Genomic DNA, 26,621 nt, shown 5'->3' on the forward strand with positions numbered 1-26,621 from the left:
TAAATTGTCTTCTCACGCACCCCCTCTTATCTTCTTGAAATTAAAAATTAGACATTTGCTTGACATAGCCTGCTTTCTTTGAGATAGCCGATGTGCTTGTCACCCGGTAATGGATTTTAATCACATATACTTTTAGGCGGGTAGTACCTCCAGTTAAGCCGGAAAGCAATGCTACTGGTACACTGACCCTCCTCAGCTCGAGTTGTCCGCTCGAGTAAGCCAGTCTAGATACCTTTTCCACCAGGAATTATACCTAAAAGAACAAACCTCATGCCGGATATCCCTAGCGGGTTTGTTTTATGTGCATCACATGCATTTGACTTAGCAAAACTCGGCACAGAGGCCGGTTCCGTATAAGACAGGTATCCTCTTTGAGATCAGCATGACCACTTATGTGCTACTGGATACATCATTTGGAAGGCTTACTTGCATTGTCGATCGGCTTTAGAAAATTAGTGTAGCGGAATTATTAAAAAAAGAAAAAAAAGAGTCATTCTCCTAATTTAGCGCACATAAACCCTTTAAAAAAAGAGAGAGATTTTGTAATAGTCTGGTGTGAGGTGTAAAGATTAATTTTCTTAAGAATCAAAAGAGAAAAGTACCCAGTTTTACCGAACCACGCGGGTCTGATTCTCATCGGATGTGAGATACGTAGGCAAACCTCATCGGTTCCGGCCCCCAATTTTCAAAAAGAAAATAGAAAAAAAATCCAAAAAAATATTTTCTCTTTCCTTAATTTCTTCTTAAAATTCTTTCATTAGAAAATTAAAAAAAAAAAACTTTATTCTTTAGAAGTCTCTCTTTGTGAAAATTCAAAAAAAAAAAAAAAAAGAAGCAAAATCTAAAAAAAATTATTTTCTTTCTTTCGATTTTTTTTAAAAAACAAAACGAAAAAGCCAACTTTTTGTTTTGAAAACTCTCAAAACAAAGTTAAATTCCAAAAATATTTTTTTAGAAGTTTTTCTTTCGGAAATTCAAAAAAATAAAAATTCAAAAAGCCAAAATATTTTTTTTCTTTTAATTTGTTCTTTCTTTCAATAATGGCAATAAATAAATAAATAATTTTTTTTAAAAAAAAAGAAAAAAATCAAAATTCAAAAAAAACTTTTTCGTGTAGAACTCTTTCTATCAATAATTCCAAAAAAAAAATCAAAATAAATTAGAAATAAAAAAAAATCCATAAATTCTTCCTTCTTTAGAAATCTTTCTTTCTACCAAAAAAAAATTATTTTCATTGTTAGGAGTTTTTTGTATTTGAAAAAAGAAAGTTAGTTTATTTACTTTATTCTTGATCCGCTGAACTATATAATGATCTGATTCATGCGGCGTCATGATACGTAGGCAATCCATATCGGATTTGATCATATCCATAAACACATTGAGTGAAAAAATAAACAAAAAGAAAAAAAAAGTATTGAAAAAAAAAAGATTGAAAAAAAAGTGACATAAACAGGAGAGAAGAGGGAGCCATGATAGCTTCTAGCTCAAGGGGGCGCCACAAGTTATTCAACCAATCATACATGATTCCTAAGGTCCCACAACACCATTATCCCCATCAAGATGTTGCTTATGCCGTGGCACTGCCTCCCTATGCGGTGATGAACGCACAACCTTGTAAGCAGTCATAATATTATCTAGCTCCACCTCCCAGAAATGCCCGTCATTACCAAGCTCCATATAATTACCAAACGAATGTTCTCCAATACAATCCTCACCTGAGAGAGCCCCTTAGAAGGAATCATTTCACCATATCGGTGAATCATTTCACCATATCGTAAGCTAATTAGGCTAGGTCTGCTACAGCTAGTGAACCCGAACCGACTAAACCCCGAGTCCCCCTCATACTGAGCTGATGCTAAATGTGAATACCACTCTAGAGCAGTGTAGCATGATCTAAAGATTGTAGGACTTTCAAAAGAGAAATAGAGTACCAAGTCAGTAGTTCTTAGAGGAGAAGGGGGCCCAAATGTGTTGCCTTCTCACATAAATGGACTAGTAGTTGGAATGATCTATAAAGATGAGGATTTGATCCGGCACTGAATGCTAACACAACCATTGCCGAGACAAAAAAAATCTGAATGGTCCCCATCAGATGGGAGTCTCAGTAGCCGGTCTTGCTATCCTTTCTACCTTCGAATTATTTTAGGGTGCAATCCGGATGTTTTACTTTATTGTCTTACTTTCTGACGTAAACCCTTCTATCTTTAAAATTAAAAAAATCAAATGAAATTAATATTTTATTGTCTAAGAATGTCTCTTTTCTTAATCTTGTCACTTTTATTATTCTCTTTTGAGTTCTATTAATGTAGATTTTAATGACATGACATGCTTGCAGACTTCATGCCCATATCCTAAAATGCTGTCAAACCCCGAAATAATGAATCACGAAGCAGAATGTATTGAAGATAAGGCATGTATGAAATATACAAAGAATTGGAATAGTAAGCCTAAACAAAGTCCAAATGAAACCGCCCTTACGTGATTGGTTTATGGCATTGAAGCCATGATACCGGCAGGAGTTGAAATTTCCTCTTTTTGGATCTTTGTTGAAAGCGAGATCAAGGATCAAGATTGTGTCAAAATCTTAAAATGGTTGATTTGAATGGCTGAAAAAATGGTTAGCTGCTATCTACCACAAGCAGTTGTACCAACAAAGAATGGCTCATGCCTATAACAAGAAAGTGTGTTTCAGAAAATTTGAAGTAAGGCAACTCATGCTAAGATGTATCCTCCCGCATCATGAAGAAGCTGAAAAAATGTTTGCTCTAAAATTGGAAAAGGTCCATATATTATAACAAGAGTCTTGCCAAAATGAGCATTGTATTTAGGATACATCGAAAAAAATGTCCTCGATACAACTGTCAATGCGGATGCAATCAAAAGATATTATGTTTAACTCCTTGTGCAACATTAATATTTGATTGGGATGACTAAGGCTTTCATTCTCGCTACCCAAACACCATTAACCCTTTTTGCCAACCCTTTGAGCCGGTTACCTTTCTTTGATTACCCTCTTTGGAACCTAAAGGTGTTATTGAAAAAAAAATGAAATGAAAAATGAAAAAAAATGAAAAAAAAAACAAAAAAAATCAAAACCAGTTCAAGTCGACCTGAACTATAATTCCGAAAGGATACGTAGGAAGCCTCTCTTTGGGGTTTAGTCACACCAAAATAAAAATTCAAATTCCCCCAATAGTGAAACTGGGGCAGATGTTATAATGGTTCGGCGATGGTACGCCTGAAAGGTTCCAAAGTTGTAATTCAGTCCAAACTCTTTTTACCCCAAATCCTGTTCAAGTCCTTCCGATCAATCGGTAAAGATGTCTAAAATTGGAGGATACAACTACTTGGATCCGATGCAATCAAATGAGAGAAATAAATGAGAGAGTCTTATTGGTGAAAACCCACACGGGCACCGTGAGGCGACGGTAAGCAAAGAAATCAAAATGAGAGAGTCTTGTTAGTGAAAACTCGCAAAGAGCACTATAAGGCAATGGTGAGTAGAGAAATGAGAGAGGTCAGCTTGTGAAAACCCACAATGGGCGCCCCTGATCGAAAAGAGGATTCTCACAGCCATCGGCATCGACAGAGTCCTGACTAGAATTCTCAATTTTAAGGCAAAAGTTCTGATGAATTTTTTAGAGTCGGACGGTTTAAACTGATCAGGCATCCAGTCCAAAAGACATGTCATGTTCATTGAAGTCAGCATGTACTCCAGATAAGTCTTTCTTTCCTTTTCCCGAAAGGAACACTTCTTGTTTTAAATTCATTCTCCATTCCATTGTTTGTTTTCTTTGAATCCCTTTCGGTTTAACTCTGTTCCGAAACTAAGACAAAGAAAGGATGGTAAGACTGATTTACAGGGTTCTCATTTGATACAAGCTAATATGCAAAAAGGCACGTAGCCTCGTCAAGGGGCATAAGTCAGCCTCGACTTACCATGGCGGCCGATGCTTCGAAATCAAAACTCTTGGAAAGAGAAAATCAAATTGAAGTGCCTATAAAGGCAAATGAAGTTGAAAAGGTTGAGTCCCACGTGGCCAACCATCTCGGCAATAGTTTGGAAAGCCAAGGTCTCCAGAAAATAATACAGAGCAGTCAAGTATCTCGGTGTCATGCTGACAGAATCGGTTCTTCAACGACAGTGGCTGCGAATCAAACTACTCAGGGCATCAAGGCGACAAACCAACCACCACTTTGAAAACTCACAAATTTTTCTTTGTTTGAAGCAGGAACAAAACAGTGCAGAATGGCGATTCTTAAAGAATGAATGTCACCAAACATAAGCTCCTTAAATCTCCATTTTCTTTTATTTTCAGCACGCATCACTATTGTTCACACCTCCCATTTTTGCAGCTTAACTCAGGTAGAATCCTTTAGCCTAGGGGGGTCCAACTCATATTTCCCGGTAGAAGTACTCTTCACTCAGGGTGTTTTACGCAGCTTAACCTAGGTAGAACCTTTTCGCCTAGGGGGATCAAGCTCATAGTTCCGGGTAGAAGTGTTATTCGCCCAGGCTTAGTTTCTACAGATTAACCCAGGTAGAACCTTTTTTGCCTAGGGGGATCCAGCTCATAGTTCCGGCTAGAAGTCCTCTTCGCTCAGGTTGTTTTTACGTTGCTTCACTCGGGTAGAACTTTTTTTGCCTAGAGGGATTCAACTCATATTTCAGGGTAGAAGTACTTTTTGCATAGGTTGTTTTACATAGCTTAACCTCGGTAGAACCGTTTTGCCTAGGGGGATCCAGCTCACAGTTCCGAGTAGAAGTACTATTCGCTCAGGTTGTTTTTACGTAGATTAACTCAGGTAGAACCTTTTCGCCTAAGGGATCTATCTTATATTTCCGGGTAGAAATACTCTTCGCCCAGTCTTAGTTTTCGTAGCTTAACTCGGGAAGAATCTTTTCTCCTAGAGGGATTCAGCTCATAGTTCCGGGTAGAAGTACTCTTTGCTCAAGTTGTTTTTACATAGCTTAACCCAGGTAGAACCTTTTCGCCTAGGTGGATCCAACTCATATATTCGGGTAGAACTACTGTTCATACCTCTCATTTTTCATAGCTTAACCCAGGTAGAACCTTTTTGCCTAGGGGGATCCAGCTCATAGTTCCGGGTAGAAGTACTCTTCACTCAGGATGTTTTTCGTAGCTTAACCCAGGTAGAACCTTTTCGCCTAGGGGGATACAGCTCATAGTTCCGGGTAGAAATAATTTTCGCTCAGGATTTATTTTTACGAAGCTTAACCCAGGTAGAGCATTTTCACCTAGGGGGATCCAGCTTATAGTTCTGGGTAGAAGTACTCTTCGCTCAGGTTGTTTTTACGCAGCTTAACCCAAGTAGAACCTTTTCGCCTAGGGGGATCCAGATCATAGTTCCAGGTAGAAGTACTCTTCGCTCAGGTTGTTTTTACGCAGCTTAACCCAGGTTGAACCTTTTCGCCTAGGAGGATCTAGCTCATAGTTCCGGGTAGAAGTACTCTTCGCTCAGGTTGTTTTTACGTAGCTAAATCTAGGTAGAACCTTTTCTCCTAGGGGGATCCAGCTCATATTTCCGGGTAGAAGTACTCTTTGCCTAGGCTTAGTTATTTTAGCTTAACCCAGATAGAACCTTTTCGTCTAGGGGGATCTAGCTCATAGTTCCGAGTAGAAATACTCTTCGCTCAGGTTGTTTTTACGCAGCTTAACCCAGGAAGAACCTTTTCACCTAGGGGGATCCAGCTCATAGTTCCAGGTAGAAGTACTCTTTGATCAGGTTGTTTTTACGCAGCTTAACCCAGATAGAACATTTTTGCCCGGGGGGATCCAACTCATAATTCTGGGTAGACGTACTCTTCGCTTAGGTTGTTTTTACGCAGCTTAACCCAGGTAGAACCTTTTCGCCTAGAGGGATCCAACACATAGTTCTGGGTAGAAGTACTCTTCGCTCAGGTTGTTTTTACGCAGCTTAACCCAGGTAGAACTTTTTCGCCTAGGGGGATCTAGCTCATAGTTCCGGGTAGAAGTACTCTACGCCCAGGTTGTTTTTATGCATCTTAACCCAGGTAGAACCTTTCCACCTAGGGGGATCTAGCTCATAGTTCCGGGTAGAAGTACTCTTCACTTAGGGTGTTTTTACGCAGCTTAAACCAGGAAGAACCTTTTTTCCTAGGGGGATCCAGCTCATATTTTCTGGTAGAAGTACTCTTCGCTCAGGTTGTTTTTATGCAGATTAACCCAGGTAGAACCTTTTTGCCTAGGGGATCCAGCTCATATTTTCAGGTAGATGTTCTCTTCGCCCATGCTTAGTTTTCGTAGCTTAACCCAAGTAGCATTTTTTCACCTATGGGGATCCAGAACATATTTCCTGGTAGAAGCACTCTTCACTTAGGTTGTTTTACACAGCTTAACCCAGGTAGAACCATTTTGCCTAGGGGGATTTAGCTCATATTTCTGGGTAGAAGTACTCTTCGCCCAGGCTTAGTTTTCGTAGCTTAACCCAAGTAGAAACTTTTCCCCTAGGGGGATCCAGCTTCTATTTCCGGGTAGAAGTACTTTTCCCCTAGGATTAGTTTTCGTAGCTTAACCCAAGTATAACTTTTTCGCCTATAGGGATCCAGTTCCTTTTTCCGGGTAGAAGTACTCTTCGCCTAGGGTTAATTTTCGTAGCTTAACCCAGGTGGAGCCTTTTTGCCTTAGGGATCCAGCTCCTATTTCCGCATAGAAGTACTCTTCGCCCAAGATTCATTTTCATAGCTTAACCCGGGTAGAACCTTTTCGCCTTGGGGGATTTTGCTCCTATTTTTAGGTAGAAGTACTCTTCGCTCAGGCTTGCTTTTCGTAGTTTATCGCAAGTAGAACTTTATCACCCAGGGGATTCAACATTTTTTCAGTAATACAGGGCGACAACCCCCTAGTTACATTTCCTTTTTCAGTAATACATTGCACCAACCCCTGGTTACATTCCCTTACCATTATAGGGTATGCCAATTTCTAGCTTTGATTTCCAACATAAGGTACATCAATTCTAAGTTGAGACACCATTTCGATAATCAGGGTACACCATTCCCAAAGAATCATATTTTCTTAGGGTACACCAATCCTAACACTTTAGTGCTTTTAATAAAGAAGTAGTTTAGAATTCTGTTACAATAACTCACGAAATTTTCCTAGTAAAACCTGGGGCAGAAAAATTTCGTTCGTTTGTTTGTTTTGGTGTCTGAGCAAGTTTTGCCTCGAGGCGCAGAGTTAGAGATGACCAAGAGAAATGTCAATCCAGCATTTAAAAAAAATAAAAAAAGAAGAGTCAATCCAAAATGCAACAACGGATTGTCGCTCCCCTTTTTTCCCTCTTCACATCGGAAAATTGACAAGTATAGGCTCAAATAGTAGGGGATTTAAGTTTTAACACATAACAGTTTGAAAACAATTGTCAAAAGGCAAATTTTGAAAAGGAGTTGCAGTTTTACAAATACTTGAGAATGTAAAAGAGAGGGGAGTCCTAGGCTCGTTTATAGTATGGATCACATCAATGCGATACCCAGTATGACACTCCTCAGAAGAGGGGATACATGTGGTATTAGCGCACTGGTCATCATATCCATATCTACCCTTCCCACCCCGTTAAGGTATTAAAGCGCGGATTGGTTTTGACCTCTATTGCATGCTATTACCCGCCCTATTCCTATCAGTCCTGGAGGATTTTAGGACTACTATTCCTATAAGAGAGAGGATTTTAGGCTGGCTCTTAGGTTTTAAAAGGTAAAAAAGCTAAGGCGACATACAAAACATGTAGGACTGTATTTAAAAGGGAAATATGTAAACAATTTAAAGGGATCATATGTACCTCCGTAGACAATGCATATAAATAACATGACTTAAACACAATTAGGGTCTAAATTTTAAAACACTGAAGCAGGGTGTTTAGATTGTTGAAGCAAACCAAACTTATTACATAATTCAGATAAGAAGTCTGAATCAGGCATGCCTGCTGGTTGTAGTAGTGCTAATTAACAATGGCGAGTTTAGTTTTACCATTATTACCTAAGGCTTGCCTAGGTGTGATAGTGATGTCCTATGAGCATGATGTCTATTACTGATTAGGAATTCAGTAGAGCGGTGGTTAATTTTAAATAGGCGATTTGGATCCTATAGGCATGCTTTCTAAACCATAATAATTAACACGAAAAGAGTAAGCTATTTAATCTGATTCAGACAGGCATGAGTCAAACTGATTTTAACTAAGCTGATATTAGATCCTATAGGCATGTCTCTAAGTATTAAAGGCTGATTTGGTCTTATAGGCATGGTATCTAATTGAACATGCAATGAAGTAGGTAGTATTTGTTTGGCAAAAAGCGAAATTCCTATAGGCATGATTTCTTATTAAAACTAATTTTTTATGCTATAGGCAGGATCTCTATTTGTGTGAAAGTAAAGCATGCAGAACTTAATTTAAACAGAGCAGAAAGCATGTTCTCTAACAAATCATATCGAAATACATCCTATAGGCATGTTATCTACCCTTCTAATAGCTAAACATGCATAATCACCCAAGCCCTTTCACTAGCCAACCCCAATATTTGTTACAAATTATTACAGACCAAATATTAAATTACATCAAAAAAAGTGTAAAATAAGAAGTTACAACCATAGGAAGCCTGATTCTGACTTTCTCTCTGAGTTATGGAATAAACCACCTCAAATTCCATTTGTGGTTTCAAACCCATTCTCATACCTGGTTGTGTCAAAGTTCCCTAAGGGTCTCAAGGGACCCCGGGCAGTGCTTACACCCAGGTTTGCATAACCAGACAGAAATGCGTGCAGTGTGGAAGGGCCAGCCCTTATGTGTCCAAGTTCAAAGGGAGCTCAAGGGTCCCAAAACAAGGCTCACACAAAAGGGGCAGAACCTAGGTTCTAAGAATATAGTGGAAGTGCAGAACATAGTTAGAAGAGATTTATTTAAAACTGGGTTGAAAATAGTAAGTGGTAAGGGTGGTTTGAAAATAGTAGTAGTAAATCTCAAACTACACAGAATCAGTAGTTACACAAAAGGGTCAAGGGGATTTGGGAATACATTGTATGCAGCATATGACCCCAGAAGGGGTCAGGTTTGGTCATGCACATAATAGCTGATGCTGGCATGGCCACAAACTAGCCAGAGTATACAAACACATAAAAGGGATATGGGGGTTTGGGATTCATAAGTCAAAAAACACATAACAAGTGACTAACAGAGTACACACATAGGGAAGCATTAATCTAAAAGGGAAGGGACATATTACAACATGCTAGTAATATAACTTAACTGCAGAAACATAAGCAGGAATAGACAAGAATGAAAGAAATTGGAACAATCAAAGGAACATGTTGTTGTTGAGACTTTAAAAATTAACTAAGACATACCAATAGAGAAGCAAAGTGCATAAAGAAAAGTAAGCAAGATTCCACAGTCTAGCCTTGGCTTTCAGCCGGCTAGACAAAGTAGCAGCACAAGTAATAGTAGAGAAAAGAGAGAAAGTTTGAGTGTAACTGTGTGTTCTGAACTCAAATTGTTCGTGTGTTTTTAAAGAAGAGAGGGTAGGTATTTATAGTTTTGAAAATTAGTGAAGTCTTAACACAAACATGGAAATAATCACAATCAAAATCAATTAACACAAGCGATTCCCTTTAATTAAAGAATCACTGCTTAATGGATACTAACATGTTTTAATTAAGGAAAGAAATCAGTTTAGGGACAGTTTGATTATTGTCATATAAGGGGCAGTAAAAGCATGAAGTAAATAATCAAGTCTAATTTCAAATAGGCTTAATTTTTGGGGAAAAATTCAGCAAGGTAAAACACTACATTAATTAAAGGAGGGGAATCAATTAATTCAAACAAATGAGTAAAATTAGGGTTCATAAGAAAACTTTTGCAATCAGTCTCAATATCGAGGGAATTAGGATCAATCAAGAAAGGGTCAAAATTCTGCACCTCAACATATAAATAGCAAGGAATGAACTAGCATGCAGAGTTAAACATTTTGACAAAAGAAGCAACACAATATATAGTAGCAGTTGGGCTAAGCTAGGGTACAACAGTAAGAAAAGTATTTGAAGCACAATAGTCAAGTAGGTCAAGTAGTCACTTAGAATCAACAGTGAAGAAGAACATAGTAACATGTAAGAGAATCAGAAACAAGTAAAGGTCTCACAGTAATAAGTGAGAAAATCCTTTTAAGAAATTAGGGTTTTTACAATAGTAGTCGAGTTTAAGAGATAATAAGAAATTAGAACCAGATAAGTCACACAAAGAAAAGAGAATCAAAGAAATTAATCGAACAAATACACATTCAAAAAAGACCTAGGGTTTTCAATACGATGAAATAGGTAGAAGAACAACATGAGCAAATTGTTTTAAACATAGCAAAATAATAAACAACATCAAAATCAGAGAAGAGATCTTTTAAAAACTTAAAGGAAAACCCTAATCGTTGAAAAAGTGAAGAGTCACTTTGAAAGAAAATCGGATAATCTTTGAGAAAAACATTTAAGAAGCTCATAGTAAGCACAAATCTAAGATAGATCTGAAAGAAAAATTGAAAGATCTTAAAGCTTAGGGTTTCAGAAAACCCAAAAAAAGTGAGAAAGACTTCGAAAGTTACCGATCTAGCGAGAACAGTCAAAGATCTGACTTGAACGGCCATGGTTGGCTAGAGAAAGGCCAGAGATGGCCGGAGAAAGGCCATGAATGGAAGTTGAGCAAGGAGTGGACTAGATCTCTTCAAGATCTGGCCATGAAATCACATAAACAAACACCCAGGAGCCATAGGAGGTCGATACACATCTCAAATGGACATAAGAGGCCATGGATTAGGCAGGGATTGAAGTGGATTAGGGTGAAATTAGATGGTGACGGCTAGGGTTCATGAGAGGCTGCAGAGAGAATTGAGAGGGAAGGGATTCATAGGCGACGGTGGTGGAAAATGAATTAGGTTTAGGGATCTTTCAGGGTTAAAAATGGAAAGGGTGAATATTGGTCGTTGATCTGATTGATCAATAGCCTGGATTAAAGAGGGTAGGTAAGGGATCCGGGTTGGGCTGGTTAAATTGGGTTAGGGGTCGGGTTTGAATTGGAATTGGGCCGGGGAAATTTGGTTTAATTTGGGGTTACAATTAGGGTAAAATTGAAATGCAATTGGGCTATTATTTAAATAGACAAATTTTCTCCTTTTTAAATTATAAAAAATAGTAAATTAATTTCTGAAAATAGATTGAAATCACTAAAATGATTTATAACATATAATTAATAATTTAAAAATACAGGACTTAATTTTATGAATATAAAACACAATTAAATCTTATAAGGGCTAATATTGCAATTATATGCAATTTAGCTTAAAAATACTAAATAAATTTGTAAAAATTACCTTATCTATATTTAGCATAAATATAAAAATTCAATAAATGAATTACCAAAAATAATAATTTTGGAAATAATTATTGGGTTTTTATGGATAAAAGAGGGAAATAAATTGATTTAAAAACCTTTAAAAGTTATGAGAAAAATAATAAAAGATTTGGAAATACTTATATATATGCATATATATATATATATATATATATGTTATTTTGACGTTATTTTGCATATTTAAAATATCTAGAAAAAAATTGGGTATCAACAGCTGCCCCTCTTTACCCTGGAAGGATAGAAGAGTTGTCGGGTAAAAATATGATGGCCAATTTTGACCGAGCGAAACGGTTCAAAGAGGTTCAAGCCACACCCTGGCTTTCTGAGCTGCCTATATATCCCTGGTTTTACAGGAATAAGGTCTTTTGTAGTTCAAGATCCATCGACGGAGTATGCCGATGAAGACGGTTTCAAGAACGAATACAATATCTTGGGCCAGGTGAGCGAACAGTTTATGAAAATGGTTAGGTTTGATATGGCCGCGGGAACTGGAGCGGAATCGCTCTTGCTGGGGTAGCTGTTTCTTGCCAGTTTACCTGCAATTAGAAACAATACAAGCGTATATCACGCATAAATTTAAACATGATGCAAATTCCCGTCGGACTATGAATGTTGTCTTTGGACGGGTAGGATAACGTCCTTAGACCATGACCTCCCGGGCCATGAAGCGTATGATAAAGGATTCGCATGTCATGAAATGATGCTCTCGGGATATGAGGATGGTGCCTTTGAATAATGATATGCAAAAGATTGAAAAGGGATCCTCAGTCCATGACATAGTGTTCTCGGGCTATGAAGATGGTGCCTCGGAATGATTACACCTTTGGATAATTTGGCGATCTTTCAGCCCATGAGATGAAGTATGAGGCAATCTTTTAGCCCATGAGATGCAGTAGCATGATGCAGACAAGACAAAGCTTAGTCTTGCGAATTGAAGGGCAGATCTTAGCCCGTAAGAAAAGCGAAATAAACAGTGCTTGAGATAGCGCTTAGTTTTGAAACATATTGGAGGCAGAGCTTAGCCTCGGAAGGCATAATGATAGCCTTATGCAAAGATGTGAATGCAAATGGAGGTAGAGCTTAACCTCGGAAGGCAGAATGGTAGCCTTATGCAAAGATGAATAGTAGTCTTATGCAAAAATGCAGATGGAGACAGCGTTTAGTCTCGGAAGGAAAAATAGTAGCCTTGTGCAATGCAAGAATGTAGATGGAGATGGAGACAATGTTTAGTCTGGGAAGACAGAAATGGTAGCCTTATGCAAGAATGCAGATGCAAATGGATACAGTGTTTAGTCTCGGAAGGCAGAAAGGTAGCCTTATGCAGATTGGAAGGCCGAATAGTAGCCTTATGCAGATTGGAAGGCAGAATAGTAGCCTTATGCAAGAATGCAGATGCAAATGGAGACAATGTTTAGTCTTGGAAAGCAGAGTAGTAGCCTTATGCAATGAAAATGCATATGGAGGTAGAGCTTAACCTCGGAAGGCAGAATGGTAGCCTTATGCAAGAAATAAAATGACAATTGATAGTAGAGCTTTCTTAGCCGATAGAAGATTGCAGTGTTGTGATTACTGGGAGCATTGTGACATACAGGGCATCACCGGTGTATGCTGATAGCAAATATTTGCAAGTGTAATGGTTCGGAGAGTCGTATCTTTGAGCAGTGTTTGTTCCGTAGGCATGCAGCATTTTTAATGACTTTGCAATCCTAGTGCCTCCATCTAAAGAAAAATTATGAGTTTTGTAAAAGGGGAGGTTAGTTCGTATCCCCACTGGCTTTGCTTGACCTTCTTGGCTTTGATCTGGCGATACCGTCTGTATTATTGGGGTAGCATTGCTAAACAAAACAGTTTCTGTAATAAACATGCATAATTTCGTAAAAATAAATATGACATAAGTGTATAATTAAATTAGCTGTTTAGATGAACCGATGACAACGATGTAGCTCAAGATATTGCAACCTCTCCAGCTACATTTTGCCCCAGTTTGATGGGTTGATGTTTCTGACTGCTGCTCGCGCTGAAGTTGCTTCGGAATTTTGAGGGTCCTCAAAATTTTGCCCTAGTTTCCAATTGCGGGGGGAAATGAAATTTTTATTGCATTGTGACCGAACCAATAGGGCTGTCTATGTATCCCCTCTTAAAGGGGAATCAGGTAAGACGTAGTTCAATTTACATCATATAAGGAAAGCATAAAGATTACACATAGTAACTCTTGACTGCATCTGAATTGATCGGCTTTGGCCAGACTTCTCCAACCATTTCTACAAGTATGAAGGCTCCTCCTGTCAGATCCCGGCGAACCATGTATGGACCCTGCCAGTTTGGAGAGAACTTCCCCTTGGCTTCATCGTGATGCGGGAAAATTTTCTTTAACACCAGCTGCCCCGTTGTGAACTGTCTTGGCTTGACTCTTTTGTTGAAGGCTCTGGACATTCTATTCTGATAGAGCTTACCATGACAGACTACATTCATTCTTTTCCGTCTATGAGGGCTAGTTGTTCATAATGACTTTTTACCCATTTTGCGTCATCGAGCTCGGCTTCTTGTATGATCCTTAGGGAAGGAATTTCTACCTCTACGGGAATGACTGCCTCTGTACCGTAAGCCAGCATATAGGGGGTTGCCCCGATTGATATGCGGACTGTGGTACGATATCCCAATAAAACAAATGATAACTTCTCGTGCCACTGTTTATGCTTCTCTATCATTTTCCTCAATATCTTCTTGATGTTCTTGTTGGCGGCCTATATAGCTCCATTCCTCTGAGGCCTATAGGCTGTTGAATTCTGTGTCTGATCTTGAAGGTTTCACACATAGCTTTCATCAAGTCATTGTTGAGGTTGGAGACATTATCAGTAATGATCAACTCCGGAATCTCGAATCGACAAGCAATGCGGTTGCGAACAAAGTCTGCCACGACTTTCTTAGTTACTGTTCTATAAGATGCTGTTTCGACCCATTTGGTGAAATAGTCGATTGCTACTAGGATAAACCTGTGCCCGTTGGAAGAAGTAGGCTCGATTGGTCCAATAACATCCATTCCCCAAGCGACGAACGACCATGGTGAGCTCGTTGCATTGAGCTCATTTGGAGGTACCTTTATCATGTCTGCATGTATCTGATAGCGGTGGCATTTTCAGACATACTGGAAGCAGTCCGTCTCCATAGTCATCCAAAAGTAACCAGCCTAAAGTATCTTCTTCACTAAGACAAAGCCGTTCATATGTGGACTGTAGGTCCCAACATGAATTTCCTCTAGTAGCCTGGATGCTTCATTTGCGTCGACACACCTTAATAATCCCAAATCAGGAGTCCTCATGTACAGGATTCCTCCCCTATGAAAGAAGTTATTAGACAATCTCCGAAGTGTGCATTTCTGAGTAGGATTTGCAAGCTCTGGGTATCCTCTTTTCGCCAAATATTCCTTGATATCGTGAAACCAAGGCTTTTCGTCTGCTTCTTCTTCAACATGGGCATAGTAAGCTAGCTGATCATGGATCTTTACTGGAATAGGATCAATGAAATTTTTGTTTGGATGTTGTATCATAGATGATAGGGTAGCCGATGCATCGACGAACTCATTCTGCACTCTGGGAACATGCTAGAATTCCGACTTCGTGAACCTCTTTCTTAATTTCTGTACATGATGCAGATACGGGAGTATCTTGGTTGCCCATTCTTCTCGTACCTAATGTATAAGTAGGTCCGAATCTCCAATTACAACTCTTGAATGTTCATGTCAATGGCCATTTTGAGCCTTAAGATGCAGGCTTCATACTCGGCCATGTTGTTGGTGTAGGGGAACCTGAGCTTGGTAGACACCGGATAATGCTTGCCGATTTTTTATACTAGGACTGCTCCTATGCCAACTCCTTTGAAATTTGCTCCTCCATCGAAAAACATTCTCCAACCGTCATAAGATTCCGTAATGTCTTCTCCTATGAATGATACCTCTTTATCAAGAAAATATGTTTTCAGGGGTTTGTATTCTCCATCCACGGGATTTTCAATAAGGTGATCTGCCAGTGCCTGTCCCTTGATTGCCTTCTGAGTCACATAGATAATGTCAAACTCACTCAATAGGATTTGCCACTTAGCCAGCTTACCAGTGGGCATGGGCTTCTGAAGGATGCACTTCAAAGGATCCATCTTTGATATGAGATATGTATTATAGGCACAGAAGTAATGTCTCAGCTTCTGGGCTACCCAAGTCAAAACATAATAGGTGCACTCTAATAGAGAATACCGGGCCTCGTACGGGGTGAACTTCTTACTGAGGTAATAAATGGCATGCTTTTTCCTCCCCGTTTCATCATGCTGCCCCAGAACGCAACCGAAAACTCTATCCAATATTGCAAGGTAGAGTAATAAGGGTCTACCTGGCTCGGGCGGGACCAAGACTGGTGATGTTGATAGGTACTCCTTGATTTTGTCGAAGGTCTTTTGGCAGTCATTGGTCCACTTGTTAGTGGCGTCCTTCTTCAACATCTTAAAGATTGGCTCGCACATAACTGTAGACTATGCTATGAATCGACTGATGTAGTTAAGCCTTCCCAAGAAACTCATTAGATCCTTCTTGTTCTTTGGCGGTGGTAGTTCTTGAATGCCTTTGACTTTTGATGGATCCAGTTCTATTCCTCGGCGGCTCACAATAAACCCGAGCAATTTCCCAGCAGGAACCCCAAATGCACACTTTGCAGGGTTTAGTTTCAGGTTGTATCTTCGCAGTCTAATTGAAGAACTTTCTTAGATCTTACATGTGGTCAGTGGCCTTCTTGGATTTGATGATAACATCATCCACATATACCTATATCTCCTTGTGTATCATATCATGGAAAATGGTAGTCATGGCCCTCATGTAGGTGGCCCTTGAATTCTTCAGGCCGAACGACATCATCTTGTAACAGTACATTCCCCACGGCGTAATGAAAGCCGTTTTCTCAGCATCTTCTTCATCCATCCAGATCTGATGATAACCAGTAAAGCAATCTACAAATGACTGTAGCTCATGCTTGGCGCAATTATCGATCAGGATGTGTATGTTCGGTAAAGGGAAGTCGTCTTTCGGACTTGCCCAGTTGAGATCCCGGTAGTTGACACAGACTCTTACCTTCCCATCCTTCTTTGGCACTGGCACAATGTTGGCTAACCATGTCGGGTATTCTACTACCCTGAAAACCTTAGCTTTGATCGGCTTGTTGACTTCTTTCTTGATTTTCAAACTCATATCAGGCTTGAACTTTCTGAGCTTTTGCTTTACCGGTGGACACATTGGATCGGTTGGCAGTTTGTGAGCCACAATAGACGTACTCAGACCAGTCATGTCATCATATGACCAGGCGAATATCTCCTCATACTCCTTTAGAAATTCTGTGTATTCTTTCTTCTCTGATGGCGATAGGTGAATGTTGATTTGTGTTTCCTTGATGTTTTCTGCATCTCCCAGGTTGACAGTTTCGGTCTCGTCCAGGTTGGACTTAGGTCTGTTCTCAAAGTTCTCAACTTCTTTGATAATCTCGTCAGGTATATCATCTTCCTCTGAATCAATGTCCGTTTGTTGCGTTGTCTCATTGCATGTCACAGTTATCAGTTCGTCAAGATAAGTAATAGTAAATGTTGTATTGGTAAAGAAATGATAACAATAAATATTAATTCATAGGAAAAATCAAAAATGATTTTGATAAATGGAATAACTGTTTTGCACATTGAAGATCTTATTGCGGGAATTGAAAATGTGAAAAGAAAATCATTTAGTAAATAAAATAGTGAATAATGCTTGTTTTAGCCTTGCTACTCCGAAGCTCGTCGGGCTTTGGTTGTCCTAATGGTCCAATTATTGAGGCGTGCCCCTCTGCTCATAGCATGTATGGAAGGGCCTTCCTCCCCCTCCTCCTCGAGAATAACACAACAGTCCATACCATTGTCCTCAAAAAATAGGTTCTTTACTACTGCAAGTGCTTCTTCTTCATCTGACCCATAAATAATGTTAGCATGTTGGAAAGTCTGCTCCAGATGCAGTATTGGCTGCTCTAGTAGGTAGTAAGGACTGCGCCATGGTGGCGACCAACTATTGAATTCTTCCCAATGTATTCATATCCCAAACTGAAGGTAGTACCATGTTTATTGTTCTGTTCAAGTTGTGACACATTCTCGTTAGGAACCCGGATACCCTGGTCATCAGTGACCTCTACTTGTTCAGTTGTGTTCTCCTTCCTGTTGTTGTTTAAATCTTCCATTTTATACTTGCCTTTGTTCTTGCCTTTAGAGGGACTAAGAGGAGGAGTGGGTGGAGCGCCCCTGGATCTTGTGAAATAAGATGATAATGCCAGAGTGCAGAACTAACCTTTGGGGAGGGGAATAATAAAAACAAAAATAAAACAAAAGGTAATCAAGTCATTGAGGATTATAAAAAGTATTGCAATATTTAAACACATAGTACGGGAATGTAAAGTGTGTCTTAATTTGGGAACTTCTTTTTGCTCGAGGTAGGCCTAGTAGCAAATTGATTTGGAGAACTTAGAATGCTAAATGCCTCATTTTATTGATAAAATAGACGAATCCCAAAATGACATTAAATAAGCAAGAAGTAAAAGTCACTAATGGCCATTGGCCTTATTACATTCATAAAGCGAAAAAGCAAATTCCTATATATTTGGTCCCAGAAGGACCTTCCTCAGGTTGAATGCTCTCGTTGATCAAATCCTCCAGTTCGCGTAGGTTCACCAATAAAAATGCCTTTGCTAGGTGTTCTCCTTTGTTTTCCTCGACGTTCTGGCAGTTGGTGGCTCTCTTCCTCACTTTTCCTTACAATTCCAGCAGACTGTACTCCAGATATTCCAACTTTTCACTAGCTTTTGCGGCCCTCGCTTTCCGTTTATTAATTTGGTCATTTGATGGAAGACTCGTCCACCAGTCCAGCAAGAGTGGGGGCATGCTAACCACACCGAAACTGGGGACCTCGTGTCTCATTTTTTTGCAAAATAAAGGGTTAGACCCTACCCCCTTCCGGACTTGGCTATTTAACATCAACAATTAGCATGAAGCATTTAGTTCTCCAAATCAATGCACAGAACGTGATGACGTCCGTTTGGGTTTAGGGAAACCCAGGGGACTTTGGGCAAGGCTATCTTAAAGGATCATTATATGGACAACATAAATGACCCGGCTATGTTTGACCATGATGCATGCACAATTTAATAGAGTAAGGTTTCTATGGGGTTTTAGATTGGTACCCTTGAGCGGACAACTCAAGGGGGAAGGCACGGAACTATCGACTGCACCGCTGATCGACTATTTGACCATAAATATATCTTTCCGAGTTTAGAGGGTAATAATATGGAAGGGCGCAACCACTCATTAAAAGCGTTGCTATAGTATTTGTTTGGCATGAGTAGAGTATGATGTTGAGCATGATTATACAATAATTAAAAGCATGTTGGAATGTATTTGCACGTTAAAAAAGCGATAAATACAATAGTTTCATAATTTAAAGCGGCAATAAAGGAAAGAAACAAAGAAGACATGTCAGTTTTGCAGTTGAAAAGGAGATTAAATGCTTAATGAAATTTAAACAGGTAATTGCACATGGGGGGGGGGGGGGGTACAAAAAAAATCACAAAATAATCTGAAATGGTAAAAGCCTAAAATCCCCAGCAGAGTCGCCATGCTGTCGTGCCCCCTTTTTCCCTCTTCATATCGGAAAATCGGGTTTATGACATTTTGGGTATGGGACAACTCATTCCTTTTAGGAAGTGGGTTTGCATTTGAAGAGTCGCCACCTAATGATTTAAGGTGCATTAAGACACCTATAGGGTTCATTTCTGAGTTTGTTTGATAATCAGAGATAGGGTAATGACTTGAAATTATCCTAAGGGGAAGATGTTAGGTACCCCTCAGGATCCACTAGGGTGGTTCCCGGCCAGACAATTTTGTGAATTTGGACAATTAGAAAATAGACAAGTATAGGCTCAAATAGCAGGGGATTTAATTTTAAACACATAAGAGTTTGAAAACAATTATTAAAAGGCGAATTTTGAAAAGGAGTTGCAGTTTTACAAATACTTGAGAATGTAAAAGGGAGGGGGGTCCTAGGCTTGTTTATAATGTGGATCACATCAATGCGATACCCGGTATGACAATCCTCAGAAGAGGGGATACACGTGGTATTAACGCACCGATCATCATATCCATATCTACCCATCCCATTCCGTTAAGGCATTAAAGCGCGGATTGGTCTCAACCTCTATTGGATGCTATTACCCGCCCCATTCCTATCAGTCATGGAGGATTTTAGGAATACTATTCCTATAATAGAGAGGGTTTTAGTCTGACTCTTAGGTTTTAAAAAGGTAAAAAAGCTAAGGCGACATATAAAATATGTAGGACTGCATTTAAAGGGGAAACATGTAAACAATTTAAAGGGCTTATATATACCTCCGCAGACAATGCATATAAATAGCATGACTTAAATATAATTATGGTCTGAATTTTAAAACACTAAAGCAGGGTGTTTAGATTGTTGAAGTAGACCAAACTTATTACATAACTCAAATAAGAAGTTCGAATCAGGCCTGTCTGCTGGTTGTAGTAGTGCTAATTAATAAAGGCGAGTTCTGTTTTACCATTATTACCTAAGGCTTTCCTTGGTACGATAGTGATGTCCTATGAGCATGATGTCTGTTACTGATTAGGAATTCAGTAGAGCATTGGTTAATTTTAAACAGGCGATTTGGATCCTATAGGCATTCTTTCTAAACCATAATAATTAACACGAAAAGAGTGAGCTATTTAATCTGATTCAGACAGGCATGAGTCAAACTGATTTTAACTAAGCTGATTTTAGATCCTATAAGCATGATCTCTAAGTATTAAAGGTTGATTTGGTCCTATAGGCATGGTATCTTATTGAACATGCAGTGAAGTAGGCAGGATTTGTTTGGCAAAAAGCGAAATTCCTATAGGCATGATTTCTTATTAAAACTAATTTTTAATCCTATAGGCAGGACCTCTATTTGTGTGAAAGTAAAGCATGCAGAACTTAATTTAAACAGAGCAGATCCTATAGGCATGTTCTCCAACAGATCATATCGAAATACATCTTATAGGCATGTTATCTACCCTTCTAATAGCTAAAACATGCATAATTACCCTATCCCTTTCACTAGCCAACCCCAATATTTGTTACAAATTATTACAGACCAAATACTGAATTACATCAGAAAAAGTGTAAAACAAGAAGTTACAACCATAAGAAGCCTGATTCTGACTTCCTCTCTGAGTTATGGAATAAACCACCTCAAATGCCATTTGTGGTTTCAAAGCCTTTCTCATACCTGGGTGTGTCAAAATTCCCTAAGGGTCTCAAGGGACCCCGGGTAGTGCTTACACCCAGGTTTGCATAACCAGACAGAAATGCGTGCAGTGTGGAAGGGCCAGCCCTTATGTGTCCCAGTTCAGAGGGAGCTCAAGGGTCCCAAAACAAGGCTCACACAAAAGGGGCATAGGGAAGCAAAGTGCAGAAAGAAAAGTAAGCAAGATTCCACAGTCTAGCCTTGGCTTTCAGTCGACTAGACAAAGTAGCAGCACAAGTAATAGTAGAGAAAATAGAGAAAGTTTGAGTGTAACTGTGTGTTCTGAACTCAAATTGTTCGTGTGTTTTGAAAGAAGAGAGGATAGGTATTTATAGTTTGGAAAACGAGTGAAGTCTTAACACAAACATGGAAATAATCACAATCAGAATCAATTAACACAAGTCATTCCCTTTAATTAAGGAATCACTGCTTAACAGATACTAACAGGTTTTAATTAAGGAAAAAAATCAGTTTGGGGATAGTTTGATTATTGCCATATAAGGGGCAGTAAAAGCATGAAGTGAATAATCAAGTCAAAGTTCAACATAGGCTTAATTTTTGGGAAAACATTCAGCAAGGTAAAACACTACAATAATTAAAAGAGGGGAATCAATTAATTCAAATAAACGAGTAAAATTAGGGTTCATAAGAAAACATTTGCAATCAGTATCAATATCGAGGGAATCAGGATCAATCAAGAAAGGGTCAAGATTCTGCACCTCAACATATAAATAACAAGGAATGAACAGGCATGCAGAGTCAAACATGTTGACAAAAGAAGCAACACAAACATACAGTAGCAGTAGGGGTAAGCTAGGATTCAGCAGTAAGAAAAGTATTCGAAGCACAGTAGTCAAGTAGGTCAAGTAGTCACTTAGAATCAACAGTGAAGTAGAACATAGTAACAGGTAAGAGAATCAGAAACAAGTAAAGGTCTCACAATAACAAGTGAGGAAAACATTTTAAGAAATTAGGGTTTTGACAATAGTAGTCGAGTTTAAGAGATGATAAGAAATCAGAACCAGATAAGTCACACAAAGAAAAGAGAATCAAAGAACTTAATCGAACAAATACACATTCAAACAAACAAGGACAGTTTCAGAACTTGGACAAGACCAAACGACCTAGGGTTTTCAATACGATGAAATAGGTAGAAAAACAACATGAGAAAATCATTTTAAATATAGCAAAATCATAAACAACATCAAAATCAGAGAAGAGATCTTTTAAAAACTTAAAGGAAAACCCTAATCGTTGAAAAAGTGAAGAGTCACTTTGAAAGAAAATCGGAGAATCTTTGAGAAAAACATTTAAAAAGCTCATAGTAAGCACAGATCTAAGATAGATTTGAAAGAAAAATTAAAAGATCTTAAAGCTTAGGGTTTCAGAAAACCCAGAAAAAGTGAGAAAGACTTCGAAAGTTACCGATCTAGCAAGAACAGTCAAAGATCTGACTTGAACAACCATAGTTGGCCGGAGAAAGACCAGAGATGGCCGGAGAAAGGCCATGAATTGAAGTTGAGCAAGGACTGGACTAGATCTCTTCGAGATCTGGCCATGAAATCACGAAAACAAACACCCAGGAGCCATAGGAGGCCGATACACATCTCAAATGGCCATGAGAGGCCATGGATTATGCAGGGATTGAAGTGGATTAGGGTGAAATTAGATGACGACGGCTAGGGTTCATGAGAGGTTGCAGAGAGAATTGAGAGGTAAGGTATTCAGAGGCGGCGGGTGGTGAAAAATGAATTAGGTTCAGGGATCTTTTAGGGTTAAAAATGAAAAGGGTGAATATTGGTCATTGATCTGAATGATCAATGGCTTGGATTAAAGAGGGTAGGTAAGAAATCCGGGTTGGGCTAGTTAAATTGGGTTAGGGGTCGGATTTGAATTGGAATTGGGCCGGGGAAATTGGGTTTAATTTGGGGTTACAATTAGGCTTAAAATGCAATTGGGCTATTATTTAAATAGCCAGTTTTTATCCTTTTTAAATTATAAAAAATAGTAAATTAATTTCTGAAAATATATTGAAAGCACTAAAATGATTTATAACATACAATTAATAATTTAAAAATACAAGACTTAATTTTATGAATATAAAACACAATTAAATCTTAAAAGAGCTAATATTGCAATTATATGCAATTTAGCATAAAAAATACTAAATAAATTTGTAAAAATATGCAAAAATTACTTTAACAATATTTAGCATAAATATAAAATCCAATAAATGAATTACCAAAAATAATAATTTTGGAAATAACTATTGCATTTTTATGGATAGAAGAGGGAAATAAATTGATTTAAAAACCTTTAAAAGTTATGAGAAAAATAATAAAATATTTGGACATACTTATATATGCATATATATATGCTACTTTGAAGTTATTTTGCATATTAAAAATATCTAGAAAAATTGGGTATCAACGGATGAAAAGATTTGGACTACTCAAGACATGACCGAAGTCACGATGCATTGTACTTTCCTGTTTTGATAAGAAGAAGCTGTAGAAGAATAAACTAGCACCTGCAATTAGCAAGCATCAAGGTTCAGATCAGATTTTGTGAAGAATAATTATGTCAAGACCCAAGATCAAGTTTTTGAAGACATAGATAGGATCTTGTAGTTTCCTTTTCTTTAATGTAACTTTTTTTATATCTTTGATGTAATAAACAAGACCACGGACCGGAGCCTCAATGGAACCTCACTTGACTCCTTAACTCGGCATTCCAACCTTTTCCTTGAACTACACACGACCTGATTCCCCTATAACCCAGGATATATAAGTTGTCCAAAACCAGGACTCGATCGCACTCTTTTCACTTTTATTTCTCCCCTTTTTGAATAATGATATAGTCAAAAATTAGTCACATAGCTCACCTTTTCTTTGTCCGAAAACTCTTCATGTTTCCAAACAAAAAGGGGCATGCTGTGAGCACCTATTTTTTGACCATATTTGAATTTTCATACTTTTGTTTAGTATAAATATTTTAAAGTTTAATTTATATATTTTAGTAGTTATTTTACTTTTTAGTAGGTTTATTTGATAAAATTAAAAATCACATAAAAAGAGTTGTATTTTTAGAGTTATATTTTTTATTCTTATAAAAGGAAAAAAAGGTAATACCTCATTTGCACATCCCAATTACATAAAAAGGAAAAACTATTTTCACTCTGACCCACGTTCTTTGGGCCCAAGACTCATATGCAATCATAGCAGGGGGTCCATATGTTTTTATTTTTCTTTCTTCTTGACCAAAGATTTCAAAGGGGAGGAAAAAGCAGAAAACATGAACGGGGAAAGGGGCGTGAAAGAGGATATGGAGATTAGAAAAGTAAATGAGTTAAGAAAAGAAGATGTGTCCACTTAAAAAAAATAAAAGAACGGGCCCTCACAAATAGGACTAAAAAAGGGGGATCCCATCTTCTCTTTTTGTTTTGACCATTGAAAAACATCCATTTTTCTACCATAAAAAGCACCTCTAAAAACTTCATAAGAGGAGAGAGCTTAACACGATGGAACAAGGAGGATTTCTTCTTCACAGATATTAGATCTTTTCCACCTCAAAACGCCCCCCTTAAATCCAGCCAAAAATCAGCTGCAAAACGCATAAAAACCAGCCATCTTCTCCCACCATCTCAAATACCTTTAAACGCCTTGAAGCCTCCTCCAAAAACCACCATAAATCAACCCCCAAAAGCTTCAGCAAAATAGTCCCCAATCAACATCGCAAATCACTCATCTTTTTGTTGTGTTTCTCTACTGCTGAGTTTCGAGGTTCCGATGCAGTCTCCTGTCACAGGTCTTGTTCAGGTTCTTTATTCGGGTTGTAGCTTTGGGTTTTCGTATATCTTTGATGATGTTGGAGCTTCATGTTTGGTTCTATTGAAGAGGCTTATTCGCCGAATGTAAAGGTTCACACTTACCACTTTTATTGAAGTTCCTTGGTCGTTCTATTAATTTATTTATCATTCATGAATGTTTGTCCATGTGTTTTACTTTTCTTCTGTTAATGTCATGAGTAGAATTAATTCTGTTAAGAATATTGGGGAAGGAAATAGCTGACTGAATAATGAGCCATGTGTTTTTTTGACAAAAAGTAAAAGATTGTGGGTTTAGGCTAATTGTAACATTAGTGGGCCTTAGGAATTTTAAATAATTTTTTATCCTAGTTTATTCTATTAGTATTTAATATTATACCTTTAGTTAATTATTTGCTTATATTTTAGCCTATCTCTCATGTTAGTTCTTAAACAGGGTTACGAGAAATAGGCTTTGGCCAAATGAATTTATTTTGGCTGGCGTATTGTCCATAATAAAACAATATAAAATGTAGATATTTTTCCAAGAGTAATGACGTGCTAATAATCTTTTGTCACAATTGTGGATTCGCTCGTGTAGGATGGTTATTACAAAATTAGTAAATTTTGTTTCGATCATGCATTCGCTAGCGTGCTGCGGTTAGGACAATTCAATATTATTGAAATCTTTTCTTTATTTTTTTAATAAATAAAAGCGGACATATGAAAAGCATAAAAATCAAATACATTGCAGTTTTATCCAAAATCAATTTAAGCCAAATATAGCCAATAAAGTGACCGTACTATAACCACGGGACTCGGGGAATGCCTTACACCTTCTCCCCGGTCAACAGAATTTATTACCCGAACTTTATTTCGCAGACCGATAAAAAATAGAGTCAAATCTTCCTTTGACTAGGGATTCAAATAAAAGGTGACTTGGAACACCTGCAAATATATTCCAAGTGGCGACTCTATAAATAAAATAATCCCTACTCAAGTTTGTCACTTTAATTGGAAAAACTCTTTAACCCACAATCAATAACGTTCATTATCCTTTGGAGGGGTAAAAAAGGGTGTGACAAGCGCCCCTCTTTTCTTCAAGGATTTCTCTGTTGTGATATTGTCTTGATTCAAGGGCTCCACTATAGTGTTGTTTCTGTTCTTGTACATTGTTCTTACCGGTGGCCTCCTTTCCAGTTTGAGGTGTTTTCAGATAGTACCTTGAGTTCGGAAAATATGATTTTCTTCTGAATTTAATCTTGATATTTCCTTGAAATTGCCTCTGCATTGCACTTATACAAATATGTATCTATTTTACTTTACCAAGCCGCACTTTAGTCAGCCGGGTACAACACATATTGTACAACTACTGATCGGCTGGGTATGATGAGACATGATATGAGACATTACCGAGCACTTATGTAGCCGGGTACGATGAAGTGTAATGTGAGGCTACTGAGTCCTCTTGAGGCCTGCTACGCCGAGTTCTGTTGAGATCAGGTACAACCAAAACCTCCTGAGGTCGGGTACGACGAGTCTTTTATGAGGCCGGGTTGGAGTGAAATAAGATGATATGCCCCAAAGAGTGGCTGAATTTTTACAAAAGTTTTCATACATTCATGATTTATGGTTATAGCAGTGTACGCCCTCGGTGGCTTGTCTACGGTATCCTGATTAAACTTGTGTATTCTTATCTCCTATGATATGTCTTCGATTTACTTACATTATCTGTTTTACATACTAAGTACATCTTTCATACATGTATTACGTTTTGATACTCTTAGAGGATTGCAGGCTAAATTAGTGATTGGGTATATGTAAAAGGCAGTTGTGACTCCGATAGCAACAGATGTAATGTGTATGTGTAAATATACCATTGCTTAGTCCTTTCCACAGCCAGTTGTGTTTCGTTTAAATGTTTACTCGGAGGCCTCATTGGCCCAAATTCTAAGATATAAGGTCTAAGTATGAACGTCGGTTTGCACGGGCCTTGGGGTATTGTGTGCCGTTCACATCTCCCAAGGTTGGGGCGTGAGAAA

Source organism: Nicotiana tabacum, chromosome 18 (assembly GCF_000715075.1).
Source record: "Nicotiana tabacum cultivar K326 chromosome 18, ASM71507v2, whole genome shotgun sequence".
NCBI lineage: Eukaryota > Viridiplantae > Streptophyta > Magnoliopsida > Solanales > Solanaceae > Nicotiana > Nicotiana tabacum.